Source organism: Rhinolophus hipposideros (genome assembly GCF_964194185.1).
Source record: "Rhinolophus hipposideros genome assembly, chromosome: 17".
Taxonomy (NCBI): Eukaryota; Metazoa; Chordata; class Mammalia; order Chiroptera; family Rhinolophidae; genus Rhinolophus; species Rhinolophus hipposideros.
The window spans coordinates 42484541-42500171 of record NC_138063.1 but is presented as its reverse complement, the minus strand read 5'-3'; the positions used below and the strand labels follow the sequence as shown (position 1 = coordinate 42500171).

At 37.4% G+C, this 15631-nt stretch overlaps 1 protein-coding gene across 4 annotated transcripts in view; it reads left to right on the top strand.

The window, feature by feature from the left end:
* Positions 1–15631, top strand: part of GREB1L (GREB1 like retinoic acid receptor coactivator) — a 252007-nt gene that overhangs the window by 104910 nt on the left and 131466 nt on the right. For 2 of the 4 annotated variants that reach the window (XM_081078878.1, XM_081078875.1), the window contains exon 2: positions 1241–1342. The exons of 1 other annotated variant lie outside the window; for it this stretch is intronic. The gene's annotated coding sequence lies outside the window, so the exon portion shown is untranslated. Of the gene's footprint in view, positions 1–1240; positions 1343–15631 lie in introns of those variants that run through there. One more of the 4 variants, XM_081078877.1, reaches the window with a different exon arrangement.

The window sequence follows — 15631 nt, the reverse complement described above, 5'->3', positions numbered from 1 at the left end:
ACCACTTTTAAGATGAATGGAGGAGGTACATACATATAATGGAATATAACTCAGCCATAGAAAAGAATCAAGTCTTGCCATCTGCAACTACCTGCATGTACCTAGAGGGTACTGAGCTGAGTGGAGTAAGTCAGAAAGAAAAAGACAAACATCGTATGATTTCACTTATATGTGGAATCTAGAGAACAGGATAAACGAATAGTCAAAACAAAAACAAGCTCATAGATACAAAGAGCATTTTGATGGTTAGGTTGGGGTGATAGGGGAATGAGTGAAGGGGGAGGGGATTAAGAGGTACAAATTGGCAGTTACAAAATAGTCATGGGTAATTACAAAAGAGTATAGCATGGGGAATATAGTCAGTAATATTGTAGTAATTATGTATGGTGTCATATGGATACTGGGTTTATCAGGGTGATCACTTCGTAAGTTATATAAATGTCTAATCATGTTGTACACCTGAAACTAATATAATATTGTATGTCAACTGTAATTGAAAAATATAAAAAATATTTAAAAAATAAAAATGAAGAGCTGAGCTAGAATAAAATATCATTTTTAGGTCCCTGTTCTTCTAAGATCTCACTGCTTCAAACACAACTTAGGTGGAATTTTTTTTTTTTTTAATAATTATACTTCAGCACCTGATGATTTAATGAAAGCAGTTTCTTAATGTGTCAAAATGAGTTGTTTGTATTTTATTTGAATCTTTTGTTGCCTTAAGCTAATCTGCTTTAGGGTTCTGAAATCCAGGCATCTTACAATTCAGACTCGAGCAATGGCGTTTGGAATGCTGCCTTTTGTTCACTAGCTTTCCCAGACCTTCATGGCTTCCTTTGGTCATTTAGTGTCTTCCCTAATGTGATTGGTACTCCGAGGCTCTGCAGGTAGCCATGCCTTTATAAGTGGGATTTGCAGTGGGATTCACCACCCTGGCTGCTAATGAAGGAAGCCACGGGGATTTTCTATTTTTCAATCTGTCTTCCAAAAGAGTGAAGGAAATCTGTGTTCTGTGTTTGCTAATTCTCCTTGTTTTCCATTTACTTTAATTTTTACAATTGATTTACTCACTGTGATGCAAAATACAAATATTTTTGTTTAGGAGTCAGAATGTTTCATCTGCCAGCCCTTCATGCTAATCACTAGAATTGTTTATTATTGAACCTGGAAAGAACAAAGTAGAGTCTCTGTTTAAACTCAACCAATTGGCATTTCACCTCATCTGTTTTTTTTCTTTCAGGAGATTTTTAACCATTGTGGTTGCTTTAAACAAAGAAAGTATATGATTGGGAGCCTTGGACTCTAGTACCAGCCTTGCCACTTCGAATTTCTATAATCTTGAGTAAGTCACTTACACTCTTTGATATCTCATCTGAAAAAAAATAAAAGGAAAAGTATTACCAAGGTCCATGTTAGATCCAAGATGCTGTTTCATATTCTTCCAGCTTTCTGCTGTTTTTTCACTACCAAAGTGAATGACGGTGCCCTTTCATTTGATTATTGAGTAAACCTACCATTAAAAAACAGACTTGCATCTGATAAAATACTTTAACCATCAGTCAAGGCAATAATTAAATATAAAGTGTCAGTATCTTCATTTTCGAAGTGATACGCTTTGCAGATTGTAACCCAGTTTTATAGAGAGAGGATGTTTTTAATAATAAAACACAGAGCCCATGTTTTAATTGAGCTTTATAAGGTTCTTGGGTGTGGTTTACAGGTTTTCCAGGGGTCATGGAATCTTTGGATTTTAAAATGAAAAGGGACATCAGCAGTCATCACGTCCAATCACTTGACTTTTACTAAAAAGGACTCAGAAGGGCCAGAAATGCTTTGTATCATCCATGGTAACAGAGCCTGTCTAGCTACCAGTAGGGCCTAAACTCCAAAGACAAAATGGCACATACCAGAGTGGTGGTACCCTAATTACCTCTTAATGAAAAACAGAGAATAAAAGGTTAAGAGGAGGGACTGTTTGTTCCAAGTCTGAAAACTTAAAAATCACAGCTTGACAGTATTAGCGAGTTGGTCAGTTTCTACATTGCAGCTTTCAGACTAAAGTCAATTCAGTCCCACAATTGTTTGATGAGGACATACTGTGCGTGAGACATTGAACTGAGATGATGCTCCTGCAAATCCCAGTTCCTGACCTTAGAGACTTTAGAGTTTAACCTGGAGATGAAATAGGTATACAAATAATGCTGTGCAAGTTTCTGGAAATAAAAACAATAAAAAACAGGTTTTCAAAGTCTCAAAGGACTTTTTGAGGATTTCAAAGTCCAAAGGGAGACAGACTTACATAGAACCTGATAGGTCAAGTGTTCAGTAGCAGATCAAAGGTAAATTCAGGGTGCTTTGGGAACTCACAGGCAAGTCCTTCATTCAGACAGGGGAAAAAAGAACTAGTAAAGTAAAATTTTGGCAAGTTAGTGATTGCTACTGGAGAAAAATCTCTCAACCACACAGGTGGATATCACTATAAATTTGTTGTCCCTAACCCTAAATACAACTTGATTATATCTTTGACTGCCTTTGGTTGAATCCTTTCCCTTTTTCTCTGATCAATTATTCCAAATCTATTCCACTCTCTTCAAGCCTGTACCCAGCTGCCCTTTTCTCAGCAGGGTGCTCCTCTCACTTCTAGAAGCCTCTAAAGAGTCCCAGTAATTGCCTTGACTTAAGCTGACCTCTAAGAACTAGTGATACCAAGTGCTTTATCTCCAACCCTGTTTCCCCCTGAACTTCAGATTGTTCTATCAAATTACTACTGGATTGTCTCCATTTGTATATTTCACAGCCATCTCAAAATCAGTATATCTAAGACCTGAATACATCACTTTCCATTGAAAACCTCCTCTGAGAACTCTTAATCAGGGAAGGTATCACTATGCTCCCCAATTGGATTTTAGAAACATTGTTCTGACTGGAACATGCCAAACACAGAATGTCCTGTTAGGAAGCGGCAATATCCAAACAACTGTACTCCTTGTCATAGTATTTAATATATTGTATGTAATTGCATGAGAGGTAACATAGTCATGTGATTAAAAACTTGTTTTGAAGTAAGATGGATCTGTGTCTGATTCCTAGCAACACCAGTTATCAACTGTGTGACCCTGAGCAAATTATTAAGCTTTCTAAGACTGGGTTACCTCACCTGAAAAATGAGGACAATAATAATACTTGTATCATAGGGTGTTCTGAGGAATAAATGAGATATCACAGAGGAAGCTTTCAGTACTGGTATCCCTAACTAATATCTTTGAGGGCCAAGACTCCTTCTAGCTTGTTCACCATTGTATCTGCTGAACCTGACACAGAGAAGGCACTCAAGAAATATTTGTTGAATGAATACATGAGGTAATCTCTCACCTAGATCACAGCAGAAGTTTCTAAACAATCTCCCTGCATCCTGTTTTGCCTCTTCATGTGTGGCAATTTTTTATTTAGTCTCAGCTCCTCACACCCGGGCCTACATTTTCATCTTATTTTCCTACCTCTCCTTCTCTCTCACACATGTGGTAGGGTCTAGACATGACAGATTGGTCTTGTCTTCTGAACATGCTGTGGTATTTCTGAGAGGTGCTTGCTTATTTTTTCAACGCCATTCTCTCTTGTATCAGTTAGGATTACACTTTTCTGAAAATGATGGGAAACACCAAATAGCAAGTTAGAAGTTGATTTCTTTCCCACATAAACAAAGTTTGGAAGCAATTGTCTAAGGCCGATAAAGCATCTCTGCGATTGTCAGGGACCCAGGCTCCTGTATTGTGGTTCTGCCATCAATGTATGGCTTCCATCCTTTTTCTCTCTCTCTCTTTATCCCCTCTAGGACCTTATTCCATTCATCATCTCCTCTCTTCATTACCATCACCTCTCCCTTTTCTTTGAGGGAAGAACCTTATCCTATAAGCATTGCTCCTTCTAATTACTCTTTTTTTGCCATTTTACCTTTCCCACAGCTACCAACTTATTTCCATCCCAGTTCACCACCCTTCTTGAGAGAGTAATTGTTACATGCCCACGGCACATTTTCATTCTTGATCCTACTTGACCTCACTTACCTGTTGAAACTGTCGACCACCTCCCATTTCTCCCAACTCTCTTGTCCCTTGACTTTCGCAAGCTCCTTGGTTCCTGGTTTCCTTCCTACTTCTGCTACTGCTACTTCTCCATCCGCTTTGCTGGGTTTTCCTCTTCCTTTGCTTGACTCTCCAATGACAGCGTTTCGCTGCTTCCCTCCTTGACCCTCTCCTCCCCACATAGGTCATCCTTAGGTAATCTCACCAGCACTAATATCAACTATCTGTGTGTCAGCGATCTATCTCCAGGGTCTGTTTCTTCAGTCCCCACTCCAGAGCTCAAGCCCTGAATTTCTAACTGCCTACCAAAAGGGCTTCTCTTCTCGGTTCCTTCCACCCCTAATGATGTGCAATCCCATCACCTCTTCCTAGACTTTTGCAGAAACCTTTGATCTGGTCTCTAATTCAACTTTTACAATACCCCTAGAGTTACCTTTTATTTTTTAAAAAAACTGATTGTTAATTGCTTTTTTGAAAATTCCCAATTTGGCATATAATTACAGACTGGCCCCAACCTACTTTTTTATTCTCCTGCCCCTCAACCCTCCACCCCCAAAAAATGAACTTTCAGTATTTTTCTAAAATACACCATGCCTTTGACATTCTCTTCTATTGGTGTGAGTCATCCCCATTCTGTTTGATGAATCCTTTAAATCCATCCTAATGTCATCTCTTCTTTGATATTTTCCTTATTTCTCCACATTGACTTGCTACACTCACTGTGCTTTTATAGTACTTTGTGAACATTTACACATTTACAGATCTGTCTTTACCTCTAGATTGGGGTCTCTGAGATTATGGATTGCCTTTATCATCCTTCCTAGCACAGTTTACAGTACTTTCTCGGTGAATGAATGAAAATAATGAAATCAGGGGATATGAACAGCTTTTACTCCAATAATAATGAGTTTTGTTTTGGATATATTGAGTTTTGACATATGGAGGGCAAGGGGAGAGCAGCAACTCAGAAAAGACTTGATAGCCAATAATGTAGATATAGTCGTCACCAGCAAAGACAATAATAAACAACTGATTGGATCCCATGGTTTTCAGATAATGATGAAAGAAATGTAGAACACAATAGGAAGTGGGGGGAGGGTTGGTAGTGGGAATTTAGACTTTGGGGGGAGAAAAATCCGTAAACATTCTGTGGTGAAAAAAAAATCTGATACTCTTGCCTGGAGTTCTTTCCACTCTACCATAAGTATGCAGCTCTTCCACTAATTTAAAGTCCAAAATCCGAAAACTGTTCCTCCTATTTCTTCTAGTATTAGAAGCTACCGAATCTAAATTTTCATTCCAGGCTCCTGCTGGCTACTTCAAACCCACCTTGTCCATTCTCCTTCCCCCATTTTTGTGGTGTGTGTGTGTGTGTGTGTGTGTGTGTGTGTGTGTGTGTTTCTGCCCCTTTTGCCAAAGCAAGAGGGAGTAGGTAGGGTGGAAATAATCTATTTTGTTCCCTCACAAAATTATCAATAAACTAAAAAAGCTTAAAAATTAAAAAAAAAATAGACAAAAAACGTGTAGGGATTTCGTTTATTTAGATAATCCCCCACCCCCTCGCCCCATATTCCACTCCTTTGCCTTCTTAGTGCCTCTAGGAAATATAACACAGGCTTGTGTACATTATTTAATTAAGCAGGTCTGTGTTTCCATGCCACTGATTAAAATTTTTTAAATGGATAAATTTACTTATATAACAACTGAAACTGTTTGCATGGGAAAATAACAATAAATACCATAAGCAAAGTTAAAAGGCAAATGGCAAACGGGGAGACCATTGCAACTCCTATCATACACAAAGGAGAAATTCCTTAATATATAAAGAGCTCCAACAAATCAACTATAACACCAACGACCAAATAGAAAAATGGATAAAGACTGGATTGGACATTTCAGAGAAGAAAATTTAAGAACTTTTAAACATTTAAAAAGATAATCAATTTTATTCATAATAAGAAAAAAGGCAGATTAAAACTACATTGAGATATCATTTTTCATCTGTCATATTGACAAAAATCCAAAAGTAGATAATATTCTATATCCTGGAAGGCATGGGAATGCTTAAGTTGCTACTGGCAGTGTAAATTGGTTCAACCCTTAGTTCAATCCTCAGTTAGTGCCTCATAACCAGGATTTCCCCCAGCCCAGTTTTCTTGGTATTTTACTGCTTGATGTAGACGTTAAAGAAGCTGTACTGTAATTGAAAATGTTTCTAATGTGTGGAAGAAATGAGGACTGCTTTTTGTCTGCTAAAACAAAACAAAAGAAAAGAAGGACAGTTTGGCAGTATTTAACAAAATTAAAACTGCCTATATCCTTTGAACCAGCAATTTCACTTCTAGGAATTTAACCAACAAGTGCTAAATGTGTGTGTATTAATTAATGCAGAGTTGATTATTACAATATCTTCAGTAATAACAAAGATTGGAAACTAAGTACACATCATTAAGGGAATAGTTTAAAATAATCATGATATGCACATGCTAGAGAATTATCTGAAGCCACAAAAAAGAATAAGGAAGATCTTTATGTGCTTGTATAGACAGCTCTCCAAAATATTTTTTAACATAAAAAAGCAAGGTCCAAAGGTGTGAATGTGTTTGATTTGTCTTTACTTACATATGCATTTAAAAAATCTTAAGTATATATATTTTTAAAACCTAGTAAAAGTGTTGTCCTGTAACAAGAGATGGTGGGACAAAGGTTGAAGAGACACTTTTTACTACATATGCTTTTCTATTGCTAAGTTTTTAATCAAGTAAATATGTTATCTACTCAAAAAAATAAAAGGAAAAAAATTTTAAATTCTTAAATGGAAGTATTCTATTCTAAATACCTACAGAGATACACTTTCCATATTGATTCAGTATTGGTAGGTTTTACTTTGAAAATATTTGTGATATCATTATTTAAGTACTAGCTGTATATTCAGAACCGTGCTAGGTGTTGTGGGGGTTATAATAATAAAGATAAAAGTAAGCAGAGTAAGAAAAAGATTAAGACTGGCTGAAAAGATAAGTGAGGAATGGGACAGATAATTTGAACAAAGGCACAGAGATGGGTGTAGTCTTATTTGTAAGGAACAGAAATAAAATCAAATTGATAGGAACAGGTTTCATATTGGAGTATAATGGGAGATAAGTTTGAATAGGCACAGAAAAATAATGAAAGTTTTCAAACATTGGGCTATGGATTTGTGTTTCATTTTAAGTTATCAGTTTGGACTACTTCGTACATCGTCACGGACGATTTTTTAAAGCTCCACGTAAGCTATAATAAATAAATTTTAAAATTCACTGCTTATGATAGTAAAAATATATCTGGCGGAGTATTAAAAGCAAGTTGTATTTTTTTTGTAGTCTTTGCTATGTGCACATGCATAAACTGTATTTATCACTGTACATTTACCTACAATAAGCCTACAGTGAGAAAAGATATTACTTGTCAAATAAGAAAGTCAATGTTTCACAACATCAAATGTTCGAAGTCAATACAGATGATGATGATGATGATGATGATGATAAAAGGATCTGGGGCTGAAGTTTGCAATGTGTATAGCATTTTAAAATAATTCCATTGTAGAAAATTGGAAAATAAAGATAAGCATAAAGAAAAATAGTTTCATTCTATAATCACATCACCCACTGTTTTGTGATTTATGTCACACTTTGAATTTATCTTTTATAAAAAAAAAAGCAACTTTTATTTCAGTGTGTTTTTCCAGGACCCATCAGCTCCAAGTCAAGTAGTTGTTTCAATCTAGTTGTGGAGGGCGTAACTCAATGGCTCATGTGGGGATCGTACCGGCAACCTTATTGTTAAGAGCACTGTGCTTTAACCAACTGAACTATCCAGCCACCCCTGAATTTCTCTCTTTATGTTTCCAGGTTACTATGTATTTTTTTCTTATAAAACTGAGACCATATTGGTTTGCTTTTTTTCTCCTTTTTTTTAGGTATAATTGACAGACATTATATTGTTAACATTAATTAGCATTAATTAATTATTACATTAATTTACATCAATTAACATTAATTAATTATTTATATATTAACATTATATTAGTTTCAGGTGTATAGGGTAATGGCTTGATATTTGTATATATTGCAAAATGATTACCACAATAAGATTAGTTAACACATCTATCATCTCACGTAGTTTTCTGTGTTGAGAACTTTTAAAATCTATTCTCTTAGAAACTTTCAAGTTTCCACACAGTATTTTAACTATAGTCACCATGCTGTATATTACATATTGTTTTGTGTAAAACCATGTAACCATGTTGTTTTTACAGCATTTTCTATTTCATATATTATGAATATATTTCTGTGTCAAAAGTATACTTCTTAGAGCTTCGTAGTATTCCATTATGGATGGATTTGTTAGGGTTAAATGAGACTGTGTACTTGTTTGTGAGGTACATAATATGTCCTCAAATAATGATAGTGGTTATTACTGTTATTATAATGTGCTTAACTGTTTTCCTATTGATGGAATATTAGGTTGTTCCCAGGGGTGGGGGAATTAATGTTTTACTTTATTGTAATGATAATAGACATTAACTCTTTTTATTAGCTAGGAAACATTTTTCTTAGATGATTGTTCTTTTTTATTTGCTTCAGATGTTGAAATATAGAAGTTTTATGTTTTCACTAATCAAATCTCTCAGTCTCATCCTTTGTGATTTCTAGGCTTAGAAAGCTAATTTCTCACTATAATATCATAATAAATCTTGATACATGATAAATATTTAATTCTGTTTTTCTCTTAATTTTTATATGGTTTGATGTGAGTGGGCATGTAAATGTATTTAGGTATAGATATTTAATCTTTTCTCTGAAATTTATTTCTAGTGTTTAATATAAGTTTTTTATTAGCTGTTACTTTTTAAATTGTCGATCATTATTTTAGTATCATTAAGTGAATAATTTCTTCTTCCCTTTATTGTTTTATAATGCCTCAATTGTCATATAATAATTCTTACAGATAAGAAAGTATTTTGGAACTGCCACCAAGTAGCTTCTCATTCTTGTGCCAGCCCTACATTTTAAATAATTAAATTAGTCAAACAATATTTTTGAGTGCCTACTGTGTAGGAGGGCACCACAATAGTTTCTGTGATTTCAATAACAGGCAAAACAGAAAACCATAGTTTTTCATGTATCTTAGAATTTAATAGGGAAGACAAGCATTAATCAGTTGATGATACAAATTATATAGCTTAGTGAATTGTTAAGAAGAAGATGAATAAGGTTCTATGAGAGCTTTCAGCAAAGGGCTGAGGGGATCAGGGAAGCAGTGCTTGAAATGAGATCTAAAAAATGAAGGGGGTTTAACTAGGCAAAAGTAAAAGATAGGATGAGAGGTATTACTGGCAGAGGGAACATAAGTATTTATGTTCCCTGGAGCATAGCGTTTTGGAAGAGAACAGTGCAAGGTAAAGCTGGAGAGATGGGCAGAGATATTTACAATATTAATTTTTTTAATTCTAATGGAAATTTATTGACAAGAGTATACATAACGTACAAACAAGTCTTAAAAATAGTAATAAAATGATCACCCATGAACTCACCACTCTGCTAAATATACTTAATATCACCAGTACCTGTGACACACCTGAGGGCCCTGCCCTGATCTTGCCCCCTCTTTCTCTGCCAGAATAATCTAAAGTTGGACTAACAATTTCTTTGATAGCTTCCCAAAGAAAGCATGTATCACTGACAAATATAATTTTTGGTTTTGAAATATATATTATCATAAAACATACATTTTTGTATATGAAATTTCTATAAATATCTTTATACCACATTCTTCCGACCTGATTTTTAAAACTCATTGTATTTTGGGGCTCACCTATGTTGATACAGACAGGTGAAGTTCACTCACTTTCACTGCATTATAATATTATATGTCTGACTTTAATATAGCAATACTAGCTTATTTTTGGCTAGTTGACTGGTAGAATTTTATCTATCTCTTGACTTTTAAAGTTTCTGTGTATTACGCTCTGGCAAATCTTTTTTTTAAAGATTTTTATTAAAATATAGCCAATATACAATATTATATTAGTTTCAGTTGTACACCATAGTTATTCAACATTTATATACCTAAAGAGTGATCACCATGATAAGTCCAGCAACCATCTGACACTGTGCCACACAATCTCAATATTATTGACTATATTCCTCATGCTGTACATTACATCCCCATGACTTATTTTATACCTGGAGATTTGGACCTCTTATTCGCCTTTACCTTACCCCTCCTTTTTTAATTTTTCAATTATAGTTGACATTCAGTATTATTTGATATTAATTTTAGGTGTACAACATAGTGGTTAGATATTTATATAATTTAAGAAGTAATCCCCCTCACTAGTCTAGTACACACCTGACACTATACAGTTATTACCATATTATTGACTATATTCCCTATGCTTTACTTTATATTCCCATGACTTTATATTCCCATGACTTATGTACCTACCAATTTATTCTTTTTAATGCCTTCACCTTTCTCACCTGGTCCCCGACCTTCCTCCCATCTATCACCCCCAAAAATCTAGTACCCATCTGATACCATACATAGTTATTACAATATTATTGATTATATTCCTTATGCTATGCTCTACATCACCATGACTACTGTGAAACAACCAATTTGTACTTTTTAATCCCTTCCCCTTGTTCACCCATCCCCTCAACCCTCCTCCCATCAAATGTTCTCTGTATCTATGAGTTTGTTTCTGTTTTGTTTGTTTATTTTTTCTTTAGATTCCACATATAAGTGAAATCACATTACATCTGTTTTTCTCTGTCTGACATACTCCACTCAGCACAATACCTTCAGAGCCTATCGATGCCACTGCAGATGGCAAGAACCCATTCCCTTCCCTGGCTGAGCAATATTCCATTGTATATATGTACCACCTACTCTTTATCAGTTCTTCCCTTGACGGACACCCAGGCTGCCTCCACATCTTGGCCATTGTAAACAATGCTGCAATGAGCATATAGATGCACATGTCCCCTTGAAGTAGCGTTTTAGGTTTCTTTGGATAAATACCCAGAAGTGCGATTACTGGGTCTTTCTTTGTCTCTTGTTATAGCCTTTGTTTTAAAGCCCATTTTGTCTGGTATAAGTATTGCTACTCCAGATTTTTGTTTGTTTCCATTTTCATGAAATATCTTTTTTCCATCTCTTTATTTTCAGTCTTTGTGTGTCTTTTGATCTGAAGTGAGTCTCTTGTAGGCCTTGTTTTCTTATCCATTCAGGCAGTGCATCTTTTTTTTTTTAATTGGGGAAGGGGAACAGGACTTTATTGGGGAACAGTGTGTACTTCCAGGACTTTTTTTCCAAGTCACGTTGTTGTCCTTTCAATCTTACTTGTGGAGGGTGCTGTTCAGCTTCAAGTTGTCCTTTCAGTCTTAGTTGTGGAGGGCACAGCTCAGCTCCGGGTCCAGTTGCCGTTTTTCTAGTTGCGGGGGGCGCAGCCCACCATCTCTTGCGGGACTCGAGACTCGAGGAATCAAATTGGCAACCTTGTAGTTGAGAGGATGCGCTCCAACCAACTGAGCCATTCGGGAGCTCAGCGGCAGCTCAACTCAAGGTGCCGTGTTCAATCTTAGCTTCAGGGGGCGCTGCCCACCATCCCTTGCAGGACTCAAGGAGTTGAACTGGCAACCTTGTGGTTGAGAGCCCACTGACCCATGTGGGAATCGAACTGGCAGCATTCAGAGTTAGGAGCATGGAGCTCTAACCGCCTGAGCCACCAGGCCGGCCCAGGCAGTGCATCTTTTGATTGGAGTAATTAATCTATTTACATTTAAAGTAATTGTTGATAGATATGTAATTATTGCCATTTTATGATTCGTATTTTTTTTTCATCTTAAAGAAGTCCTTCTAAGATTCCTTGTAATACTGTTTTAGTGATGATGAACTCCTTTAGCTTTTTTTTGTTTGGGAAGCTCTTTCTCTGTCCTTCGATTCTAAATGATAACCTTGCTGGGTACAGTAATCTTGGTTGTAGGTCCTTGCTTTTCATCACTTTGAATATTTCGTGCCCATCCCCCCCTTTTTTAAGTTTATTGGGGTGACAGTTGTTAGTAAAGTTACACTGGTTTTAGGTGTATAATTCTATAATACATCATCTATATATCATAATGTTTGTTCACCACCCAGAGTCAGTTTTCCTTCCATCACCATATATTTGATCCCCTTTACCCTCATCTACCTCCTCTATCCACTCTTACCCTCTGGTAACTACTAAACTTTGTCTGTGTCTATGAGTTTTATAGGCGCCCCCTTGTAAGTAATAAACTGCTTTGAAGATTCTCTCTTTGTCTTTAACCTTTGGCATATTGATTATGATGTGTCTTGGTGTGGGCCTCCTTGGGTTCATCTTGTTTGGGACTCTCTGTGCTTCCTGGGCTTGTATGTCTGTTTCCTTTGCCAGGTTAGGGAAGTTTTCTGTCATTATTTCTTCAAATAGGTTTTCAGTTCCTTGCTCTCTCTCTTCTCCTTCTGGTACCCCTATGAGGTGAATGTTGGTACACTTGGTATACTGGAGGCCCCTTAAATTTATCCTCATTTTTATGGATTCTTTGTTCTTTTTGCTGTTCTGTTTGGGTGTTTTCTGCTACTTTGTCTTCTAAATCACTCATTCAATCTTCTGCTTCGTTCAATTACTGTTGATTCCCTGCAATGTATTCTTCATTTCAGTTATTATATTATTCATTTCTGACTGGTTCTTTTTTTATGTTTTCCATCTCCATATTTGTGTTTCTTATCTTTTTGTTGAAGTTCTCCCTGAGTTCATTGAGCATTTTTATAACCAACGTTTGGAACTCTGCATCTCGTAGATTTCTTGTCTCCATTTTGTTTAGTTGTTTTTCTGGAGCTTTGTTCTGTTCTTTCATTTGGGACATGTTTCTTTGTCTCCCCATTTTGGCTGCTTCTATGTGTTTGTTTCTATGTATTATATAGGGCTGCTATGTCTCCCAGTCTTAGTAGAGTGACCTTATATAGTAGGTGTGCTTTGGGGCTCAGAGGCACAGTCTCTCTTGTCACCTGAAGGTGGGTGCTCCAAATGTATTTTTTGTGTGGGTTGTGTGTGTGCCCTCCTGTTGTAGTTGAGCCTTTGTTGCTGTTTGCACATCAGTGGGAAATAATGATCCTTGGCTGATTGGTTGGGAGGACTGACTGTGACTACAGTGGAGGAGGTTGTGCAGGGGCTGACCCTTTGGAGCAGGATTCACTTTGTCAGGGCTCTGGTACCTGCCCAGTGTGCCCTTTGGGTGTGTCTTCCCTGGAGTCAGCTGGGTGTTGCTCTGGCTGGGTCCAGAGCTGGAGACCAGGCATGCAATCCCGGGGTCTCCTGGGAGGGTTCCCACTACAAGCCAAGTTCAGCCATAGCCTGTACCCTGCCCAGAGCCACGTGGCATGCACCATAAAGCAATCTGCAGATGGCCACTGGCCACACTGGGCTTGGAGGTGCCTCAAGAGGCCAAGCTGCAAACCAAGGCTGGCTATTGCTAGTGCTGGGCTTGGGGCTGCTCAGCCAGAGGTATGGGACACACCAAAGCCAGATTCTGCTTGTTTGGATTTTGTGGAACTTTGAGAGATTTTAGGAAAGTCCACAGCATGAGTCATGACAGGCTGTTTATGCGGAAAAGCCACTGGAAATGTCTTGGATGTTCCTAAAAGTTGGGTAGGGTGGCATCTCAAGGAATCAGAGTGAATGAACAGTGTTAGCCAGGTTAATGGAGACTCAGATATGGTGGCCACCTGTGTTTGCACGCTGGAAATGAGGAGGGCTCAACCAAGAAACAATGGCTTCTTCCAGCTCCTCCATTTGGGAGTAAGCTGCTCCTTCAGCTCTCGCTCTGAAGCCAGACAACTCAGTTCCTCCTTTTATGTATGTCCTTGGCGCCTTTCAAGGTGCTGCCCCAGAGCTAGAGCTCAGAGTAGTGAGTCTGTAAATTTGTGTGCAGTCCCCTTAAGATGAGCGCCTGGGACTACAGCCACTCTTGTCTCACTCCGTTACAATGTCTGCTGGTGTTTACAGCCAGAATTTATGGGAATTTCTCTCCCTGGCCCTGGAACCCTGGGATGGGGAGTCTAGTGTCAGACTGGACCCCCTTGCTTCTCTGGAGGCAGGGGGCCTCCACAGCTGAGATATCCCTCCCGATTTTTAATGGTCACATGTGGGTGTGGGACAAGCCTGTTCCATGTCTCCATCCCTCCCACCAGTCTCAGGTGGCTTCTTCTGTATGTCCTTCATTGTAGGGCTTCTGTTCTGCTAGACTTCAGGTTATTCTCAATGATCATTATTCTATAGTTTACTCGTAATTTTGATGTGGTCGTGTGAGAAGATAAGCACAGCATTTACCTACTCTGTCATCTTGACCAGATCTCTATCATGTTGATTTTTATACTCAGAGCAATATAAAACCACGAAGGGCCTTAGCAAAGAGTTGGCATGATTATATTTGCACTCTAATGCAGAGAAGTGATTGAAGGATTCCAGAGAGGAGGCAAGGAAAGCAATTAGGCAAGTTGGTGCTGACTCCTGGCAGGAGGCCATAGTTTCTACCCTTAAGGTTGTCTCTACAGAGCTGCTTGAGTGTCTTTATAGCATGGTAACTGCGTTTTCTTAGAGCAAGTGGTCCAAAAGTCAAGGCAGAAACTGCAACGTCTTTTATGACTTTGGAAATCACACACTGTCACTTGTTCAATATTTTATTGATCACTCAAGTGAGCCCTGATTCAATGTAGGAGGGGATTCACGGGAGGCGAGAATCATTGGGGCCGTCTTGTAAGATGGCTACCACAAACTAAACCCTGTGGAACTCTAACATTTCATTGCTGTGTAATGTATTATGGGGGTGCAAAGGAAATTGAGAAGCAGTATAGGGAAAGAGGAAAACTAGAAAAGTTGTGAGGAGAAGTCCAGCAGAAGGTAAGGAAGTTTCAAGAAATCTATCAAAAGAGCATGTTAGAGGAGAATTGAAAAATATCCTGTGGATTTAGTGATATGGATTAATGGCCAAAAGCTCTTTCTTCATAATATGATTTAACATTTATTTTGATTCACTTCCTCTTATAACCTTTTTGAAAAGCTTTTTCCATATTTTCTTTGATCTTTCTTATGAATTTATGGATGTTTTCATAATGCTCCCCTAAAATTCTACCGATATTTTGATTGGAATTCTGTTAAGTTTAATATTTTGTTTGAGAAACAGATATTTTTTAAAGATTAGGTTTCTCTTTAAGAAACCGAGCATATTTCTCTGAGTGTGTAAATTTTCACTTAAATCACCTAAAGCTTGGCAATTTAAGAAATGATGATATCAATATATGTCATATATGGTTATTATGTTTGTTGTTGCTATTATGAATGGGATCTCTTCCCCACCCCTAGCATAGTATTTTAATCTACTTTTTATCCTCCATTTTATGCATAAGGAAACAGGTCCAGAGAAGATAGGTGACTTGGCTATGATTACAGAGCAGAAGAGTTGGTAATTGTAGATTTTGGAGGTCCA